A 23,452-nucleotide genomic window follows, 5' to 3' on the forward strand; every position below is an offset into this window, starting at 1 on the left:
TTACAATGAAGTCAGTCTTTTATAGTTAGTTCTTTTGTGCTGTATTTAAGAGTATCCTGACAATATTGCACACAAATGTTATTCTGCAATAGAAACCACAAAAGGATGATAAAAGTCATCTTAACAACATTCCTATGCCCCCAAGAGCTTTCCTTCAGGAGACTGAGGTGAAATTAGCTTTCTTTTCTCCTAGTTTACACAAGTGATCCCATATGGGATCCTGAAAAATTGATTGTTCAAACCACAGCATACCTGACTCTTTAATTAAAACTCATATTCTGGCTACTGTCTTCTTGATGCTTGAAATATAGGATGATAGTTGGGGTGAACTACACACTGAGAGGATTCTACCCTGACCTTTATAAGAAAGGAAGTTTGTAAACTGGAACTTGATTTATTAGATGTAACTGTTGTATAAGTGTTTCTTGAAGCCAGGCCATGAACAGTCTGCTGTGTTTCCTCCCATGATTATCCATCCCTAATTATTTAGCATGGGAGAGTGACTTCTCCTCTGATACCCCTACCTGACAATCTCCTGAACATATGCCATGTTGTTGTTGGCCCTGTGGCTGATAGCCCTATTGCTACACAAAGCTAAAACCAGGGATTTAAAAACGCTGTTTTCTCTGTGTACTCAAGGTATTCTCCCCTTCTTCTTTAGTAACAATAGTTCTGATTCATTCCAAACAGCAGAATAATGAGTTTAAAGACTACAATTTATAGGCGCCCATCATCAGTGGAGCCATATACCTAAGTCCTGAAATGAGGTATAAGCAGAAATTGATGGTGGAAAGTTTCAGCAAACCCTTTTAGAAAGATGAACAGACAGCTTGACTGTACTTTTCTGTTACTTCTTTCATTCTCCTTTATGCTTCTTGGAATGCAGACAGGATGGCTGGAGTTCCAGCATCCTTCTAAGATTATGAATGACCTTGAGGTCAGAAGGTACATGCACAGTAGAAAGATAAAAGATAAAAGGAACCAGCCCAACCCTTTGATGCCCTCAGAAACTCTATTACTGCCCTGAATAAGGACATTTTCAGGCAAGAATTGAGAAAATTCATCATGTAGATTCGCACTGAAGGAAATTCTAAAGGATATGCTTCATATAGAAGGAAAATTATATCAGGTGGAAGTTCAGGAATGTAAGAAGACATGAAGAGCAAATAGAATTGTAAATATGTAATTAAGTCTAACTGGACAATAATAATGTTTTGTGGGACTTAAGTACACAGCACAATGAAAATAGCATGTAAGTCCATTGTAGAACCATAGGATTCAAGTGTTGCCAAGATTCTTCTCGTCTTGGAAGGAATATATTAATATGTGACTCTGAAAAGTTCAGGGTGCATTTTTCAATTCTATGGTAATGTCTAGGTTATAAAATGCAAATCTTCCAAAACATTAGAGAAAAAAATGAAATAATAAAATAAATTCAATCATCCAAAAGAAGGTAAGGAAAGAAACAAAGAAACATAAAATAAATAGGACAGGTAAAAATAACAAAATACAATGGTATATTTAAACCCACTGATATCATTAGTTATGTCAGACACAAATGGGCTAAATGCTTTAGTTAAAAGACAAAGATTGCCATACTGTAAAAAATAAGAAAACCTAAGTACATGTTCTTTATCGGATGCATATCTAATTCTTTGGAAGGAACCAAAAAGTTAAAGGATGGAAAACATATACCATGCAAAGACTAATAAAAACAAGCTAGTATAATTATATTAATATCCTAAAATTACATGTGAAGACCAAAATCATTAAACAAATCACATCTAATAATAGGGCTTTCACTACAAATACATAACAATTTTAAATTTGTATGCAGCAATAACATGTCTTCAAAATACATATAATAAGAATTGACAGGTATGAAAAGAGATATAGAGAAATTTAAAGCACACAACCTAAAAACGCTTCTCTTAATTGAAAAAATAAACAGACATAAAAGTCATTAGGGTTATAGGAGGCTTGAACAACACAATGAGGAAACTTGTGTTAAGTTATATTTATAGAACCCTGCACCAAACAACTGCAGAATGTGCATTGTTTTCAAGTGTGCATGAATGACTTACATATTCTATTATGTAAAAAAGTATCAAGCAAATTTTAATTTGAAATTCTATAGAATAGCTTCTTTAATCATAAATATGCTATGAATAAATAACCAAAAGGCTAAAATATTCCCATATATTTAGAAATAAAAAATACACGCTTTAATACTTGGGTCAAAAATTATAATGGAAGGGGAGTGGATATGGCTCAAGCAGTTGAGCACCTGCTTCTCACATGGGAGGTCCTGGGTCCCTCCTAGAAACCAAAGCAAACAAATGAAAAAACCAACTCAGGGGAGCAGATGTAACTCAGTGGTTGAGTGCTAGCTTCCTGCATGGGAGGTCCCAGGTTCAATCCCTGGCCTGGCCCCAGTACCTCTAAATTAATAAATAAATAAAATTATAATGGACATTAGAAAGTATTTTAAATTAATTATCAAAACACTGTATTTTCAAACTTGTTGAATGCAACCAAAACACTACTTAGAGGGAACTTTTTCCTAATTAAAAAAAAGCTGAAAATTGATAAGCATCCATCTTAAGTTAAAAAAGAAGGAAGTGATAAAGGTAAGAGCAGAAGTGCAGGAATAATTGAAACAGAAAACATTTATACAAGAGGACTGACAAAGTTAAAAGTTCTTTCTTAAATATGATTAAAATTGATTAATCTACTGAGTCTGATCAACAAAAATAGAAAGAAAGCAAAAAAAAGACCAAACCAAGAATTAAAAGGACGATATCACTGCAGATCCTACAAACCCTAAGAAGGAAACATTGGATATTGGACAATTTTATTCAATGAATTTGAAATATGGTTGAAATGGAAAAATCCCAACAAAAAATGCAACTTACTAAACCTATGGAAAAAAATAGGAAACCCGAAGAGTCATAAATATTATTAAAGCAATTGAATCTGCCATTAAAACCTATTACACTAACATAAAAATGTTCAGGATCAAGTTTTGCAAAACATGAGGAAGAAATATTCCAATCTTGCATACATTCTTCTGGAGAATAGAAAATGAGGAAAATTCATTTTATGTGCCTATCAAAATCTTGATATAATAATTCAATAAGGATGAGAAAAAATTAAAAGTTTAATTTATGAACATAGGATCAAGCATTCTTAACAAAATAGTTTAAAAATAAATTCAGCAATATGTAAAAAAGATAATAAATCATGACCCCATTAAGTTTATGTGAGAAGTGCAAGTTTAGCTTACTATCAGAAAATTTATCAACATAACCCACCAATTAATAGATTAAAGGAGGAAAACCATATATTATTTCAATAATTGTAGAAAATGGATTTGATTAAATAAAAAATCCATGGGCTAATAAGTACTTTTAGTAAATTAAGTATAGCAGGGAACTTCCTTAATCCGATTAAAAAAACCTCTCTCAAATCTATAGCAGACATTATGGTTAGTGAGGAAGAGTGAAAAGGTTCCCTTCTGAGATGGGAAGCAAGAAAAAGTTATCCACTTTTATTCAACATTGTACTGGAGGTGCCAGAAAGTAAAGTAAATACGGAAATATAAATGTATAGGGGTATAATTTAGTTTCCTAAGCTGCTCAAGCAACTATCATGAATTGGGTCAGGTTAAACAACGGAAATTTAATCACTCACAGTTTTGAGGCTAAAGGAAGTCCAGATTAAGGCGTCATCAAAGCAATGCTTTCTTCATGAAGACTGTGGTGTTCTGCGGCTGGTGGCTTCTGATGATCCTTGGTTCTCTGCTGCTCTGTCACATGGCAATGCACATAGTGGCCTCTCCTGGCCTCTCTGTTCTCTTCTGGGTTCTGCTGAATTTCAGCTTTTGATTGCTCCCTGTGATTTTAGCTTTTGATTGCTCCCTGTGATTTTCTTTCTTTCTCTTTGTCTGAATTTCATTCTGTTTATAAGGACTCCAGTAATAGGATTAAGACCCATCCCAGTTGAGGTGGGCCACACCTTAACTGAAGTAACCTCATCAAAAGGTCCTACCTACAATGGATTCACACCCACAGGAATGGATTTTTCTGGAGTACATATGGTTTCAAATCATCACAGAGTAGGAAATAAAAAGTAAAATGGTCATTATTTGCAAGGACTCTGTACTTGGAATTTAGCAAGGTTCCTGGTTTCACAACTGTATACAGATGCCATTTTATTTTTATATATATTATCAACAAGCAGTTAAAAAATGAAATTAAAATAGACAAGATTGGCATCAGTATAAAAAATACCTAATGAAAGAAATTTCATGAAAAATGTGAAAGACTACAGAAATCTAAAAAAACATTACTGAGAGATTTTCTTCTACTTTTTTTCATATTACCACTACAATAAAGATCCTTTAAACTGAAAACCATGGAGGGCTCTTAAAAGCATGGCTGCAAAGGAATGGCATCTCAAAGACTGAGGGTGGGGAATCAGAAAATCATCTTGACTGCCCTCTTGAATTTGCTGGTGATTTGGAGCAGCAGCTGATATGCCATCATATGGATCTTGAAACCACAGAGCCTGGGCACAAACTGGTTGGCAGACCACTTGAGTCAGAACTTGGGGTATACCATGAAAAGCGTAGGGGGGAAATTGATGCAGAAGTAAGCACTGTCAGGTGGTGGTGCTTCAATAACTTGGGTGTGTACTGCACTTGGAGCAGTAGAGCTTCACCATGGACTCTCCTGGGATGTCTGACAGGTCAATGGGAAGCACTGACTGGTTCTCACACTACACATGGGGACAGTAGCCAATGTCTCCCTGCAGGTAGGTGATGTCATAGTTGGTGAAGGTGTAGTGAGAGTGAATCAAATCCCATGTAGTATTTCAGCCATCTGTTCAATCAGGTTACTCTGGTTGGAGTTACTCTTCATCAGGCTCCACAATACAAAGTCTACCTTGCTGATAGTGGGGCACATGCTCCTTGAGTCCTGAGAGTTTGAAGTCACCTTCACTGTAGTCTTCATTCACCTCCCAGAAGAATTCATTGCCATGGAGTCCACAGAACCAGGAAATCTAAGACACATCATCTGAGCTGCTTATCTTCACATCTGCTGCTAGATGGAGAACTGGAACTGAGAGATTGGGTCAGGGAGTGGGAAGGAAGCAACCATTACAGTGAAGGCTGTGGACTCAGTCACAGCAGCAAGAAATTTTAATAGACCTAAGTAAGTGGAAAGAAACCATTTTCATGGAATGGAACATCCAATACTGTAAAGTTGTCAATTCACCCAAATTAGTCTCTAGATATATAGATTCAATGAAATCTTACTAAAAATGACAACAGAAATTGTGTTTGTAAATTGACAAAGTGATTTAAATTTGTAGGGAAATAAAAAGGTAAGACACAAGACACTCTTGAACAATTTGTTGGGAGAAATGCCCTACCAAATACTAAGACATTTAAAAAATTTTAAGAATTTTAAAAAATATGATCTTTTGGTATAAGGATCAGCAAATAAGCCAATGGAATAGAATAGAAAATCCAGAAATAGACTCATTCCACATATATGAACACTTGATTCATGACAAAGGTAACACTGCATATCAGTGAGGGAAAGATAGTTCTTTCAACAAATGGTCCTGGAAAAATTGGATACTGCTGTGGGGAAAAACAATTAATTTGACCTAAACTCATATATACACAAAAAATCAACTCCATATGGAATAAAGACCTAAATGAAACACCAAATAAGAAAGCTTTTAGAATATAATATCTTCATGGCCTCTGGCAATGAAAAAATATTTCTTAGACCAGATACAAAACCACTGATGTTAAGAAAAGGATTAATTTGATGTTAAGAAAAGGATTAAAATTAAGAGTCTGTTTTTATCAAAGAGACTAGTAAGATAGTAAAAAGTCAAACTATAGAGTAGGAGAAGAAAACCACAACACATATAAACAAATAAGTACTTGTAACCAGAATACATAAAGATTCCTATAAAATTAATAAGGAGAAAGAAGGATAACCAATAGAAAAATGAGAAAAAGCCTGATTAAGCTCATAAAAAAGATATCCAAATAGTTAATCAACTTATAAAAAGATGCTGAACTTCATTACTAATTAGGAAAATGCAAATTAAATCAATAATGAGATAACATCATACACCCACAAGATCAGCAATTAGTCCTGCAAAAATCTAAAGGTTCAACAAAAAAATAGAGGGGACAAACATAAAAGAAATAATATAATGGTAGATCTAAATCCTACCATATTAATAATTACATTAAATACTAATGGACAAAACACTCCAATTAAATGGGAGAGATTTTCAGAATGGGTTAAAAAAATAGGATGTACTCAATTGAATACTATCTACAAGAGATGAACTATAAATATAAAGGTACAGTTAAGTTGTAAACAAATTAATGGAAAGAGAGATACCATGCAAACAATAAGCTTATTTAATATCAGTTCATATACCTGAGAAAACTAGCATCACAAAGGAAAACTACAGGATATTCTCACACACATTGGTATACAAATTTTAAATAAAATATTAGCAATTAGAATCCAGTAGCACCAGAAATGCAAGGAAAATAATAATTAGCCATTTTAAAAGATAAAAGGAGAAAAATCATATAATTATCTCTACAGATGCCTATAGGTATATTACAAAATGCATCTATTCCTGATTTTAAAAGTATTTTCATAATTTAAGAATTGCTGGAGACTTCCTTCCCTTAATTAAAAAAATCAATTCATCTATAATGACTGGCCTGGTATCTTATATAAAGGCTTTGGGGAAGAATCTGCTTCCAAGGTCCTTCAGGTTTTCAACAGACTTCAGTTCCTTGTGGTTGTAGGCTTGTGGGTCCCATTTCCTCACCATGTGTCCCCTTCCATCTTCAAATCCAGCAATGCCATGTCATATCCTTCTCATACTTGGAATCTCTCTGACTTCTACCCCCACTACCAGCTAGAGAAAATAATATGCTTTTAAAGGGTTCATGTAATTAGGTTATTCCCACCCAGTTAATATCCCTATCTTAACCTTAATTATATCTGCAAAATATTTTTGAGTTAGTCTGTAAGATTTTTTGCCATGTAAAGTAATAAGCATGGGAGAAATACCAGGACTCATGGAGACTATCTTAGAAATCTGCCTACACCAGAAGTTTGGAGAAACAAGGATAGGAATATAAGAGTGGGGTGCACATAGTGAATAGAGAGATAACATGAGGCTATAGAAATTTTAGTGAAATGTGATCTTCCTCTGTACTTTAAAATTATTTTTAGTGGAAAAAAAATATTCTCATAAAGCAAAAGTTATAAGACCAAAACAAAAAGAGGACTGCAAGTTACAAATACTAATTAATTGCAAATTCTTTGAACAAACTCAGGAATTTATTTTCATCTCTACTCAGCATAGTGCTGTACTCATAGTCACTGCCATTAACCTCTTGTATCGTTAATTATATGAACTTCATTCCAGAATTCTGTTCTCTTACCATTACAAGAAGATTTTTATGTGGGGTAATTTGGAGACATATTTCTTAAAACCTTTTAATGAAACTTTCTTAATAACTATCAGAAGTAGGTACTACACAATAAAAAGAACTATCAAATTGTTCAGCAACAACTTTTTTTGTGTTGCTGTTTCTTGACCCATTGGTAAAAATGTATCACTAAGGCCTTTTTCAAGGGCCTAATGGCAATTATTTTAGTACACTATAATTCATTACCTCACAATATTCCAGATTAATAGGAAGTGTGACTAATTTTATTCTATGATGGAATACTAAAGCCACATGAAAATTATTTCAAAAATTTTAAAAGACTTTTAAAAATATGTGTGATTTATTAAATTACCTTTATGCAATGTCTAAATAAAAAACTGTATGTTAAGGTATTAAGGATTGTTAAATAAGCACAGATATTTTGTGGAGAGCTTCCCTGTAGTGTATTATTTTGCATTTTAAGGACAGCTGTCAGACACATGCCCAAAATAATCTCTGACAGAGAATAGCTAAGTGCACACCAGTCCAACCCATCAAAACTGGATTCTCAGACAGAGAGCGTTTCAGTACGTTACTTAGAAGCTCATGCCTTGTCTCAAATTTTTCATACATACAAATATATAATCTGAGTAACGGTAGCCCATGGCAAAAGCAACTTCCCTTTACTATCTGTCAATCATAAGTTTTCCTTCTTCCTTTATCATGTGCACACATACCACCAAGTTATGTTATGTTAACAACATCAACTGGAAAGGCATGGAAATTGATAAGAATACAATGTATCCACCTGGAGTTTCTCTATTTCATTTCATAATAGGCTTTTCATAACATTTCCAAAGTTCTTTTAAAGAAAGTCAGCATGTCATATCAGAAAGTGCCTTGTATTGGGATTCTAGTCCTAACTCTGGTACTACCTCCTTGCATAATTTTGGACAAGTTAACTTTTCTCTTGTCCTCATTTTCAACCAATAAAATGGGTTGTGTTAGAGCATTGTTTTCCAAAGCTTGTTTCATGAATATTCACAAGTGTCAAATGCTAGAATTTAGGAACATTGGTCTAAACCAAGTTAAAGAGGTTTCTTTAGTGCAGAACTTCTGAAAACCTTTAACATGCCAATGTGTATGGTGAATTTTTTGAAGGGGAAATATATTATGCAGAATTTTCTAAGCATGCCTGACCACAGAACTCTTATTGAAAAGCACTTAATAGAAACACCCGTTAAGAAATGCTGAACCAAGAGATTACCCGTTAATACCTTGATTCTCTGATGATATCTAGGCCATTGTTCTAAATCTTTAGTGAACACACTCAAATTTCAGCACCAGACTACGGGTCTATTGTCACAGAGATTTGTCCAGAAAGTAATAGATGAAGGCAAATGGGTTTACAAGCTTTTAGTAACACAAACTTTAATCCTAAAGTATATTAGAAGGGAAATAGAGACTGTGGCAGTTTGAAATTCTTTTATGAATCCCTAAAAGGGAACTAGTCCATTCCTGTGGGTATGAGACCATTTTGACTGCATTATGTCAGTGAGGTGTGACTCAAGTTCAGTCTCTGCTCTCTTGCTGGGTCTGATAAAAGCGGAGACACAGAGAGAGACACAGAAAAAGGGAGCTGTCATGTTTGGTTCTGCCATGTAAGAGAGAAAAGACTCCAGTTTTGCCCACACTGCAAGGAAAAAAGCCCCTGAAAGGTTCAAAGTGCTGAGGCCCAGGTAGGAAGCCTGGTACGAGACAAGTCCTGTGTCAGGTTTGCCTCCAGCTGCAAAAAGGCAGAGATCAGTGCCATCTTGCTTCGCCACTTGGCAGCTGACTCTGGTGAGAAAGCACCTCTTAAGGTGCCTTGAGTTGGATTTTTCATGGCCTTGGAACTGTAAGCTTTTATCCCAAATAAATCCTGATTATAGAAGCCAACCCATTTCTGGTACTTTGCATTGAAAGCCTTTTGGCAAACTAAAGCAGAAACTTATACAATTACTGACATTTTACCGCTTGTTGGTAAGATACAACTGAGGTTAGAAAGGAAGAAACATTAAATTTTCATTAATATTTTGCTCAGACTTTACTGAAGTTGTTGAAATAAAAGTAAATTCTGGGGAAGAGGACTTGGCCCAATGGATAGGGTGTCTGCCTACCACATGGGAGGTCCGCGTTTCAAACCCCGGGCCTTCTTGACTCATGTGGAGCTGGCCCATGTGCAGTGCTGATGTGTGCAAGGAGTGCCCTGCCATGCAGGGGTGTCCCCTGCGTAGGGGAGCCCCACGCACAAAGAGTACGCCCCCTAGGGAGAGCCGCCCAGTGCGAAAGCAAGTGCAGCCTGCCCAGGAATGGCGCCGCACACATGGAGAGCTGACACAACAAGATGATGCAACAAAAAGAAACACAGATTCCCGGTGCCGCTGATAAGGATAGAGTGGTCACAGAAGAACACACAGCGAATGGACAGAGAGCAGACAACTGGGGGGTGGGGGCCGGGGAGTGGGGGAAAGGGGAAAGAAATTAAAAATAAATAAATTCTGTGTTTATCAATTGTAACAAATGTACCACACTAATGAAAGATGTTGTTAATGGAGATAAGTATGGAAAGAGGGGGGTGGAGTTGATGGGAATCCCCTATATTTTCAATGTAACATTTATGTAATCTAAAGCTTCTTTAAAAACAATAATTGGGAAGTGGATGTGGCTCAAGCGATTTGGCTTCCATCTACCATATGGAGGTCCTGGTTCGATTTCCAGGGCCCCCTGGTGAAAAGCAAGCTGGCCTGCACAGCGTGGAGAGCTGGTACAACAAGATGATGCAACAAAAATAGACACAGAGGAGAGACAGTGAGAGATACAACAAACCAGGGAGTTAAGGTGGCTCAAGAGATTGAATGCCTTTCTCCCACGTTGGAAGGTCCTGGGATTGGTTCTTGGTGCCTCCTAAAGAGAAGAAAAAAAGAGAAGACAAGCAGACACAGAAGAACCTGCAGCGAATGGATACAGAGAACAGACAGTGAGCACAAGCAGCGGGGTTGGGGTGGGGGTAGGATTAAAAAAATAATCTTTAAAAAGTAAATTGCTTTTTTTAAAAGAAGGATCAGTAAAACTGTTAAAGTGAGAAGAAAATTTGTGGAGTGGGTAGTGTCTTTAATAACAAATAGATGTTTTAAATGAACTCTTCCTATCTAATTTATTGAATAGACATGTTTTGCACATCAGTTGCAATTTAAAATGATTATTTTTATACCTGCTAAGCTGTTTCACTATTACTGTTGCTATTCATTTGAAGGGTAGCATTTTAAACATATTCTTATCTGTTTTTTTTTTTTACTTTTTAACTTTTATTTTTTAAAAGAAACTTAGATTGCATAAATCTTACACAAAAAATATTTGGATTTCTATTTATTTTGTACACATTTTACAGACATTGGATTTAACTTTCTATGATGGCATACATTTTAGTCCAGTGTTTCCCAAAGTTATTGTATTTCATGGGTTAGTAAGATGTATATTTTTAAAAATTGGGGAGGGGTATTCCCAACTGTGTTGGTTTGAGTCTGTTTTGGACACTAGAAAAATATGTTCTTAAATTGGTCCATTCCTGTGGGTGTGGGACCCTTTGATTGGATTAAATTCAATCAAGGACCTTAGATTGAATTACTTCAAGGAGGTGTGACCCACAGTGGGTTTTGGTCCTCTTGGTGGAGTCATTTATAAATGGGAGAAACATGCAGGGACACACTAAGGAAGAGAGCTGTTATTTTACCTTGCATATGAAAGAGGACTCTGGGATCACAAAAGCTGCAGAAAGACAGGGAAACCCTGGAAGTCTGAGAGAGATGCCAGAGGCTAGAGTCAGCAGAACAGCCAAAGATGAAGCAGCGAGACCAGGTGGAGAGAAAGTGATGAGCCATATGCCTGATCACCCACAGCTGAGCTCAGACAGAAAGTGAACCTAGAGTGAGACCATGTGCCATTTTGTCTTGCCATGTGGCATGGGTCCAGGATGTCCAGCAGCTGACCTTTGGTGAGACAGCATCACTGATGATGCCTTGATTTGAACATTTTCACAGCCTCAGAACTGTAGGCTTTAACTCTAATAAATTTCCTTTACGGGGAGCAAATGTAGCTCAAGTGATTGAGTGCCTGTTTCCCATGTATGAGGTCCTCAGTTCAATTTCTAGTGCCTCCTAAAAAATAACTACAAAAATAAATTCCCGTTATAAAAGTCAACCCATTTCTGGTATTTTGTATTGGCAGCCTTTAGCAAATTAAGACACCCACCTTTAGTTTGTCAAACAGTGCATTTTTAAAAGCAACTAGCATCTACTATTGCGAAAAGATTTAAAACAAGAACATTTTAACACCACAAATTTAGGAAGGACATAACATTAGAATAAAAAAAGTTACTTAAATGGAATACTTTTCGCTTTATAAAAAAATAAACCACATTATTCTCTTTTTCATCACTTTTGCATGTATTAGGGAAAACTGTGGATACGAGTCACAGTTTCAGATGGAGCAAACAGTCTCCTCCCCTGGAGGGCTGAGATCCTGGTGGATAAATACCACCCCCCTCTTGCCACCCAAGGCAGTAGTTCACCACTGCAGTTATTTTTCTGAAACCGCCTCTATGATGCTGTGATTGGGAAAAGAGTTTATTTATTTATTTTTTTAAATATCCATTGTTATTTCTTTTACATTTTCTCTTTTTCTGACCACTTTTTATCTTCTTTTCCCCTTCATTGACACACACTTTATTCTCTGCTCCCTTTATTTTAACTCAGAACCAAAAGTTACTCCTTCAAATACAGCAAAGCAAGTCAGGAAGAAGTAGATTTCTCCAAGTCAGGGGATGAGAAGTAGGGCAGGGTAGGATGGTTGCCCTAATAGGTCTTTAAATTTGGCACATTAAACTTCCCTCCCCATCACCTCAGCCTTTGCTTGCCTAGCCAGGAAACCATTTGAGTCAATTATTCTTTGAAACACTTCCTTCAGAGCCACTGTGAGTTGGTGACATTTTCCTTGGCAGTCTTTCATGGCCTATTTACAGTACTTGCCTTTAAAATGTGCTTTGTCTGATACTTCAAAGTCTATCAGAAATACAGATACATGAATAGAAAAGGCATGAAAAAATTTTTAATAGTAATAAACAAATCTGATTTTTTTTTTTTAACCAAAAGGTGTCTTAAAGCCTAGACCTCTCTGGTCCTGAATAACAGAGTGAACACAAGAGCTACTGAGCTGTCTCCTGATTTACCCATTTGGCCAGTGCAAAAGAGGCAAAGAAAACATCATTTTGAAGAGGCACAAGATGGGGGCCAGCACAAGTTACATTTTCATTTTTCCCTTTTGTTATAGGCAAACACAACTATATTAACCTGACTCCAGCTCGAAAGGTGAGAAGAAGCACCTTTTAGAGCATGGAAGACAGCATAAATATTGGTCAACATGAACTATTAATCCAAAGCATTCCTGAAACTATTTGCCCAACTTTTACAAGCCTCACTGCTGTTAAGACGTTTTACTGGTCAGATTCTATCCTTTTCTAGATCCTGGATTTGTCACAGATCAAGTCTGCAACTACTCCTGAATTTTCTTTATGATCTCTTGATGGGCAAATGATGCATTTCATGCAAAAGGACCAGAAACATGGCTGGGGAAGGCATATTTTCTGGGTAATTTACTTATATTTTAGAAAAACTTTCCAACTATATTGAATTATGTAAAATTCTATCCCTTTCATGTATCATGAAGCAAATAATTCACAGAATTAAATCTTTTTTCCTCTGCCCTCTTTGGCAACTCTCACCTGCACAAAATCATGTGGAGGGAGAACACATCTAGATAGAAGATAAATAAGGAAATAAAAGACTTGAACAATACTCAAAACCAGCTACACCTAACGGACATATCTGTTATATGACTTTACCCAATAGCAACAGGATACACATTCTTCTCTAATGCACTTGTATCATTCTCCAAGATAGACTATATGTTAGGTAAAAATATAAATCTCAATATATTGAAAAATATTGGATACATGCAATATATCTTCTCCAAGCACAATGAAATGAAGATAGAAATGAATAACAGAGGGAGAAATGGAAAATTCACAAATATGTGGAAATTAAACAATATACTTTTAAAGAACCAATGGGTTAAAGAAGAAATCACAAAGGTAACTAGGAAATATGTTGAGGTGAATGAAAATGAAAATACAACATACCAAAACTTATGACATTTGGCAAAGGCAGTACTGAGAGAGAAGTTTATAGCTCTGAATGCTTACATTAAAAAAGAAGAAAGACCTCAAATCAGAGATTTAACCTTTTTAACAAAACAACGGAAAAAATGATATGATCATCTCCATTGTTGCCGAAAAGGCATTTGATAAAATCCAACATCTTTTCTTGATAAAAACACTTAGTAAAATAGCAATAGAAGGGAACTTCCTCAACATGATAAAGGGTTTATAAAAATAGCAATACAAGGGAATTTCCTCAACATGATAAAGGGTATCTATGAAAAATCTATGGCTGATATCATACTTAATGGTGAATGAATGAAAGTTTTCCTTCTAAGATCTGGAACAAGACAAAGATGCCCACTGTCGCCACTGTTATTCAATATTGTACTGGGAATTCTAACCAGAAAATCAGATAAGAAAAAGAAATAAAGGCATCCAAATTGGAAAAGAAGAAGTAAAACTTTCACTGTTTTCAGATGACATGGTCATATATATAGAAAGTCCTGAAAACTCTATGACACACACAACTACTAAAGCTAATAAATGAATTCAGCAAAAATCAGTTCAACATGCAAAATCAGTAGTGTTTCTATACACTAGTAATGAACAAACTGAGGAGGAAATCAAGAAAAAAAAATTCCATTTACAATAGCAACTACAAGAATCAAATATCTAGGAAAAGATTTAATCAAGGATGTAAAGGACTTGTACACAGAAAACTGCAAAACATTGCTAAAAGAAATCAAAGAAGACCTAAATAAATGGAAGGACATTCAGTATTCATGGACTGGAGGACTAAATATTGTTAAGATGTCAATTCTACCCAAAATGATTTACAGATACAATGCAATCCCATAAAAATTCCAACAACCTTTGCAGAAATGAAAAAGCCAATTATCAGATTTGTTTGGGAGGGTAAGGGGCCCCAAATAGTCAAAAACATTTTGAAGAATGAAGTTTAGATTTATTGATCTTAAAACTTGTTACAAAACCATACTAATCAAAGAGCATGTTACTGGCATAAGGACAGACATATAAACCAATGGAATTGAATTGAGGGCTCAGAAATCAACCATTACATTTATGGCCAACTAATTTTTGACAAGGGTACCAATTTTAGTCAATGGGGAAAGAATCGTCTCTTCAAAAAATGGTGCTAAAAAACTGGATGTCCTTATGCAAAAGAATAAAGGTGGATCCCTACCTCATACCATATACAAAAATCAACCCAAAGTAGATCAATGACTTAGATATAAGAAACAGAAGTATAACCCTCCTTGAAGAAAACATAAGGAGGCATCTTCAAGACTTCATTTTAGGCAATGGTTTCTTTCTTTTTTTAAAAATTAATTTATTTTTACAAATTTCTCTCCCCTTCCTCCCTCCCCTCCCCAGTTGTCTGCTCTCTGTGTCCATTCACTGTGTGTTCTTCTGTGTCTGCTTGTATTGTTGTCAGTGGCATCATCTTGCTGCATCGGCTCTTCATGTGTGTGGTGCCACTTCTGGGCAGGCTGCGTTTTTTTTGCTCGGGGTGGCTGTCCTTACAGGGTGCACTCCTTGCGCGTAGGGCTCCCCTATGCAGGGGACACCCCTGCATGGCACAGCACTACTTGCGTGCATGAGCACTGTGTAGGCCAGCTCATCACATGGGTCAGGAGGCCCTGGTTTTGAACCCTGGACCCCCCATGTGGTAGATGGATGCCCTATCCAGCAGGCCAAATCCAATTCCCAGAAATGGTTTCTTAAACACCAACACAAGCAACAAAAGAATAAATATATAAGTGGGACCACATTAAAATTAAAAGCATGTGCATCAGAGAACTTTATCAAGAAAGTAAAATAACAACCTACATGATGGGAGACAATATTTGGAAACCACATATCCAATAAGGATTTAATACCCAGAATATATAAAATTCCTACAACTTAATATTACAAACAACCCAATTTTAAAAATGGGCAAAAGGATTAATAGATATTTCTCTAAAAAAGATATACAAATGGGCAAAAAGCACATGAAAAGATGCTCAAGCTCTATATCATTAGCCATTAGGGAAATGCAAATCAAAACCATAATGAGATACTATTTCACACCCTCTAGAATGGGTACTACTAAAAAATTGAGAATTACAAGTGTTGGAGAAAATGAGGAGAAATAGGAACACTCATTCCTTGTTTGTAGGAATATAAAATGGTGCAGCCACTGTGGAAAACATTTTGGAGGTTCCTCAGAGAGTTATGTATAGAATTACAATAAGACCTGGCAATCCCACTTTTAGGTATATACCCTAAAGAATTGAAAGCAAGACAGATATTTGCACACCAACATTCATAGTGGCATTATTCACAATTGCAAAAGATGTAAGCAGGGAAGCAGACTTGGCCCAGTGGTTAGGGCGTCCGCCTACCACATGGGAGGTCTGTGGTTCAAACCCTGGGCCCCCTTGATCCGTGAGGAGGATGCCCACATGCAGTGCTTGTGTGTGCAAGGAGTGCCCTGCCATGCAGGGGTGTCCCCTGCATAAGGGAGCCCCACGTGCAAGGAGTGTACCCCATAAGGAGAGCTGCCCAGTGCAAAAGAAAGTTCAGCCTGCCCAGGAATGGTGCTGCACACACGGAGAGCTGACACAGCAAGATGACGCAACAAAAAGAAACGCAGATTCTGACAACAGAGGCAGACAAAGAACAAGCAGCAAATAGACACAGAGAACAGACAACTGGGGCAGGGGGAGGGGAGAGAAATAAATAAATAAATAAATCTTAAAAAAAAAAAAAGATGTAAGCAACCCAAGTGTCCATCAACTGATAAGTGAGTAAGCAAAATGTGGTAGATACACACAATGGAATACTATTCTGCCATAAAAAGGAATGAAGTTCTCATACATGAACCTTGAAGACATGCTGAATGAAATAAGTCCAACAGAAAAAGACAAATATTGTATGATCGCACTGATAGGACATAATTAGAACAAGCAAATTCATAGAGTCAGAAACTAGTATATAGGTAACTGGGGCCTATAGTGGGATAGGAAATGGGGAGTTGATGCTTAAATTGTACAGTATTTCTATTTGGGGTGATGGAAAAGTTTTGGTAATGGATAGTAGCAATGGTAGGATTGAATGTAATTAACAGTACTGAGTTTTACATTTGAATGTGGTTAAAAGGGAAATTTTAGATTATATATATGTTACTAGAATAAAAACTTAAAACAAAACAAAACAAAAAGAAACCAAAAACATAGGACAGAACAACATAAACAGTGAATCCTACTGTAAACAATGCACTATAGGTAATAGTAAAATTACAAAAATATTCTTTCTTGAATTGTAACAAACATACCACACTAATGCAAGGTGTTAAAAATAAGGTTGTATAGGGGAACTCTCTATTTTATGTGTGATTCTTCTGTAGACCTACAAGTTCTCATCACATTGAGGTGTTTTTTCTAGTTTATTTTACTTTTAATTTGGAATAGGGAATATAGTCACATAGTTTAAAATATTAAAAGTAGAAAAGGGTACCCAGTAAATGGTCTCCTTCAGTCCATGTCCCCAGTCATCTAGTACCTGTTCCCAGAGATCTTCAGAGTTATCAATTTCTTGACTATGCTACTGGGGTAGGAGGTAGGGAAGGATGCATCTTGCTTCCCCTCCAAGGTTTACATGAAGAGGTTTTTTCCCCTAACATCCTGACCTCTTCTCTTCCATGCAGGATGGAGTAAGTTACATAATTAGTAAATTTGGGAGAAGAACTAGTGTGTGGAGCTCAATCCTTCCTTCTTCTCTTTTTTTGGAGCCAAAGTGACTGCAGCAAACAGACTCTTCATTCTATTTCTCCATATTGAAAAATGTACAGGGGCAGCCTCACATGGGGAGACTTGCAGTGGCCTACCTGAGATAGAAGATTTGTCTATTTCTGAGTTCAAAATCAGGAAATCCGCTATTGACACATACTAAGTTACATTTCTGCCATGAATAATAAAGGTAATGTTTTGAATTCCTGCTGCCATTCTTCATTTCCTTTCAGTCATAAAATATTCTTCTAGATATATATATATACACATGCACATTGTCCCCTCATCCCCACCCTTTAAAAAGTAAGTGGTAGTGTTACCGGATTTCATTTAGGTTCTTTGACTATGCTGGAGAAATGAATTTCAAGAGCACGTTGGGTGTGTTAGGCCAATAATTTATTTAGGTAGGAAGGGAAAAGAAATGGGAGAAAAGAACCGATCAGAGGGAAACGGACTTGGCCCAGTGATAAGGGCATCCGTCTACCACATGGGAGGTCCGCGGTTCAAACCCCGGGCCTCCTTGACCTGTGTGGAGCTGGCCCATGTGCAGTGTTGATGCATGCAAGGAGTGCCCCCCCACGCAGGGGTGTCCCCCACGTAGGGGAGCCCCACGCGCAATTAGTGCACCCGTAAGGAGAGCCGCCCAGCGCGAAAGAAAGTGCAGCCTGCCCAGGAATGGTGCTGCACACACTTCCGGTGCTGCTGACAACAGAAGCGGACAAAGAAACAAGACACAGCAAATAGACACAGAGAACAGACCCCCGGGGGAGGGGGGGAATTAAATAAATAAATAAATCTTTTTTAAAAAAAAGAAAAAAAAGAACCGATCAGAGGTCCCAGGTTGAGAGGAAGGGGCTGAAAAGTGGTAAAGAGGACTGATTTTACAGGCTACAACTTCCCATTATAGGTTATAAATACCCACGTGATCTGAGTGCGGGGGAGGCAGCTGGAGTCCAGATCCAGAGGCAAGAGAGCAAGAGAGAGCAAGAGAACTGGTTCAGGCCTCACGCCTGGCTTTTAAACTGTTAATTATCCCATCCCTCTGCTGATGGCAGGGGAGGAGTTCCAGCTGTTTGCTGTTTTGATTGCTTATTTCTCCCATCAGTCTCCCAGGAGGCCCAATGATAAAGTCCTTCGGGAATATCTGGGCTTCTCCTGGCTTCCAGAAGAAGTCTTCTGAGTGGCAGAATCTTCCAGCAGTCATCTCAGGGTTCTGATGTCCACGTGGACTTCTTGCCAGGTTCCAGAGTCTATTTGTGGGAAAATAGCTTGAATTTGAATGTGGGAACCTGACTTGAAGTTGAAATGTTTCCATAATGCAGATAAGAAGTGTGTGGGTATAGGAACACCGACCTTGACTAGATGTAACACTGGTCAGCACGAAAATTGTTTGCATGTGGAGACATTTGAACTTTGTTATGGCCTGCTCCCTAGCATTGCCGGTGCTACAGCTTAAATAACAAGCAGTCTTGAAAGTAAACATAGATAACTACTGCTTTGTAATTTCTAATAAATACAATGTGAAAACTAGGGTTGAGCCTCTCAGTTCCAGAAGCTGTTGAGTCCCCTGGTCCCATCTTTATTTTCTCTCTTGTATCTTTCTTTCTGTCCTTTTATTCCTTCAGTTCTTTGTCACCTTCCCTTTGTGCAAACCTATTGCTGAGCTGGTCTCAGCATCTATTAATTTTCTATCTTACTAGCCTGCTTCAGCGTATACTGAAAAGACACCATAATTGATTCTGCCATGTGAGAGAGAGGACTTGAGGATTGATAGCAGCCAAAGTTTAAGCATGAAGCCCCCAAGAGGCTGGGCCCATGGAACAGCTCAAGAGGAGAGAAACCCTTGTCATATGGTTGATCATCACCCAGCAGGACACCAGGGTTACCAGTTGCACTGATTTTTGTGAGAAAGCATTGCTGATGGTGCTTTGACTTGGTCATTTCACTGCCTCAGAACTGTAAACTTTTACTCTAAACAGAGTCCCCATTGTATTATTCAGCCAAAAGGGTGCAGATGCAAAACACCAGAAATTGGTTGGTTTTTATAAAGGGTATTTATTTGGGGTAGGAGCTTACAGATACCAGGCCATAAAGCATAAGTTACTTTCCTCACCAGTCTATTTTCACGTGTTTGAGCAAGATGTCTGCTGATGTCTGCGAGGGTTATGGCTTCCTAGGTTCCTCCCTTCCAGGGTCTTGCTTCTCTCTGGGTTCAGGGTTTCTCTCTTCCCAGGGCTCCAGCTTCAGCATCAAACTCCAACATCAAAAACCCTCAACTCTGTCCTCTGCCATGCCTTTTATCTGTGATCCCCACCCACCTAAGGGTGGGGACTTACTGCCCTACTGGCACAAGAGATTTACATAATTACTTAATCAAGTAAACCTATGAATCTGATATAATCTAATATGCCCAGATGAGAAGATCAGTTTACAAACATAATCCAATATTTCTTTTTTGGAATTCATCAATAATATCAAACTGCTATACTCCACCCTCTGAATTCCAAAAAGACATTATAATATTTTTTTAAAAACCCTTAAATCAGTTACAATGCAAATAATAAATCATATCATAATCAATTTAAAGAAATACAGTTTGTTCTGGGGCAAAGTCCTGTCTGCTGTAGACCTCTGACACTTACAAAACAATTAATCTACTTCCAATACATAAATTGACAAAGGGTAAACATTTTCATTACAATAAGGAGAAATTGGGAGGGAAACATGAGTTATGGGTCCTCTACAGTTCAGTAAACCTGCAGGGCATCCTCCATTTGATTTCAAAGTCTGAGAGTCATTCTTAAGAAGATGGTTTCTTCTCTTTGGGGCCATATGGGAACCCATCCTTTCCTCCAGCTTGCCCAATGGCCATTTTCTTGGTTCCACCCTCATCAAGCATCTGGGTGTCAACCAAGCTCCAGACCTCTCCCTCCAAGAGTGTTGGGTGATTACCACACCTTATCCAATCTTTAGGTTAAAGCCTTAACCCCTGTAGTACAGTGATGTGACAACATTGCCCCTAACCTTTTGCATACAGGCTCAACCCTCTCAGAGCAACGAGTTGACCACCTGGCCTTCCCTAGCCTTTGGGGGACAGGCGGTCATAAAAGCCAACCCATTTCTGGCATTTTGCATTGGCAGTCCTTTGGCAAAATAAGGTAGATTCCTTTATGTGGAAGCATCATAATTATTTAATTAGTCCTCTATTGATGAACATTTAGGCTATTTCTAATATTTTGCTATTACTAATAATGCGATAATGAATACATTTTATATCATTTTGCATACCTGCATGTATTGCCCAAAGGACCTTATCCTATACTGAGAATTGCTGTGACAGAATTTACATGTGTACTCAGATGCTTTTCTGGTCTATGTAATTAGTTCCTTGAATAGGTAGACTATCTCATTATGCAGCATTACTTAACTCTGACTTTATAATACATTTTAATATTCGATATGGTACTTTAAAAAATTTCCTAATATTTTTTTCTGTTTGTTTCTTAATTTAAATCACAATAAATTTGTGTATACAGCTTGAGAAGAATTGACATCATAATGAAGTTATTTCTTATGATATGCCTTTTTCAGATAATCAAGTCTCATTTTGTGTCACTCAGAAGAGTTTTAAAGTTTTCTTCATAGAGATTGCTAACATTTATTCTTAAACTTATTCCCCAATATTTGTTATTTAAATTTTTTTTCTTTTTAATTAAAAAAAGTTCAAACTTAATGGAAAAGTTTCAAAAACAGTACAAAGAACTCCTATATTCCTTTTATCTAAATTCACCAATTTTAATCATTTTTGCCACATTTACTTCATTATTCTCTTTCTCAATATATATACTTTTTTTCCCCCTGAACCATTTGAGATGAGGCAATTATCATGCCTCTTTACTCCTTAATATTTTCCTATGAAAAAAGATTCTTTTACGTAACAACAATATGGTTATTGAAGTCAGGAAATTTAACATTGATAAAATACCACTATTTAATCTGCAATCCATATTCCAATTTTGTCAATTCTCCCAATAAAGTCCTTTACAGCAATTTTCCTTTCCTGGGACAGAGTTCAGTCCAGGATCACGTATTGCATTACTTGACATGACTCTACTCTCCTTTAGTCTTTGTCTATCATTGACATTTTTGAAGTGTACAGGTCAGTTGATTCATAGACTCTTATTTTGTTTTTTTCTGATGTCTACTGATGTTTGAAGTTAAGATATGTATGAATATAGCCCAGAAAACAACATAAATGCTTTTGTGTTCTCAGGATATCATATTCACAAGTTCATATATTCCTTTGTCTCTTATTGGTGATATAAATTTTGGTCATTAGTCCATTTGTTTCTTCTATTACATCTTCTAATTAGTTAATATATATCTGATACACACAAACATATATATGCTTATTATGTAAGTGTGTGTATCACTGCCTTTGGTGTTGATTTTTTATTCAATTACCTGTTAAGAGACATGGTTTCTCACGTTTCTTCACATCTTCTGAGCAGAGGCACCATCTGCCTTTGTCTAGACTATCTTTCCAAGAAGTTGGTATGGTGAACAGAAATAATGCCTTCCTCTGGAGCAGATGGCAAGTGTATTTACTGCCCAATATTGTGGCTCATGAAACTAACCTGTACCATGTATCTGCCTTTCTGGACCATTTGCGGTCTGATAATAGAGCACCTTGTATCATAAACATCATTTGACAATGGCAGTGTGGGGGGAAGATAGGCTTATTTTAAAATTTTCAGATTCTTCCCTGACCATTCTTGAGCATGATACTGCTTTGTTTTCCCTGACAGCAACTCTGAACCAACCTGGTTAGTACACGTTCCAGGTGGCAGCCCAGATAAAGGGGAGCTAGAGGATTAAAACTTAATTTGGATTCAGGTACCTAGAGTGTCTTTTTGTATTGACATGGTCCTAGATTATAAGGATAATGACTGGAGACATAATGGGTCTTGGTAAATTTTATTTTTACTTTCAAAGATTTGTTTTCTTTCATTTATTCTCCTCTGTCTCCCCCCCCTTCCCCCCCCCCCCCCACTTTACTGCCTGCACTCACTGTCTGCTCTCTGTGTCCACTGGCTGCACGTTCTTCTGTGACTGTCATCTTCTCATCTTCTCTTTAGAAGGAACTGGGGAACCAATCCTGGGACCTTGGACATGGAAGAGAGGCACTCTATCACTTGAGCCACCTCAGCTCCCTGGTTTGTTGTGTCTCTCATTGTCTTTCCTCTGTGTCTCTTTTTTGTTGCGTCAGCTTGTGGCGTGGGCCAGCTCTCTGTGGCACAGCACAGGGCAGCTTGCCTTCACCAGGAAGCCCCGGAAACCAAACATGGGACCCCCCATGTGGTAGACGGGAGCCCAGTCGCTTGAACCACATTTGCTTCCCTGTAAATTTTATTTTAAAATGCCCATTGCCTGCCTTGTACCTGACCTTTCCAGGCAAAATGACTGGGTGCAAGTAGGGGATGATTGGAGAAAAGGTGACGTTGTAGCTACTGGAATCGACAGATTTTGTGGCAGTGGAGGGAGAGCAGTAACTCCAGCCGCTGGGGAGGAAGCACCTTAGATCCTGGAGGTATGGGGTAGGGAAGAGACATTAATGATCTTTTTCTTCAGAGCCACTTCTGGAGCCTTCCTCACAGGGAAAGTGCTCCTGGCTAACTATTGCAAGAGACTTGAGTTTAACTCTCTGCTGGCTCTGCCGCCCATCACCAGGTATGAGGGGAACGAAGGGAGTGTGATATCTAAAAGTCAAGTAGAGAAAGTGTTTCAGGGAGTGTAAAACGGATCAACTGTGAAAACGCTGCTGAATAAGATTAGGACTGAGTTGATCCTTGTTACGGTGATTTAGAGGCCACTGGTTACCTTGTCTCTTGCAGTTTCAGTTATAGACATGGG

At 37.4% G+C, this 23,452-nt stretch overlaps 1 pseudogene; it reads right to left on the reverse strand.

The window, feature by feature from the left end:
* Positions 1-4,478: 4,478 nt before the first annotated feature.
* LOC101430179 (casein kinase II subunit beta pseudogene) overlaps positions 4,479-23,452 on the reverse strand; it is a 93,341-nt pseudogene continuing 74,367 nt past the window's right edge.

Source organism: Dasypus novemcinctus, chromosome 1 (genome assembly GCF_030445035.2).
Source record: "Dasypus novemcinctus isolate mDasNov1 chromosome 1, mDasNov1.1.hap2, whole genome shotgun sequence".
In the NCBI taxonomy this organism is placed as follows: Eukaryota; Metazoa; Chordata; class Mammalia; order Cingulata; family Dasypodidae; genus Dasypus; species Dasypus novemcinctus.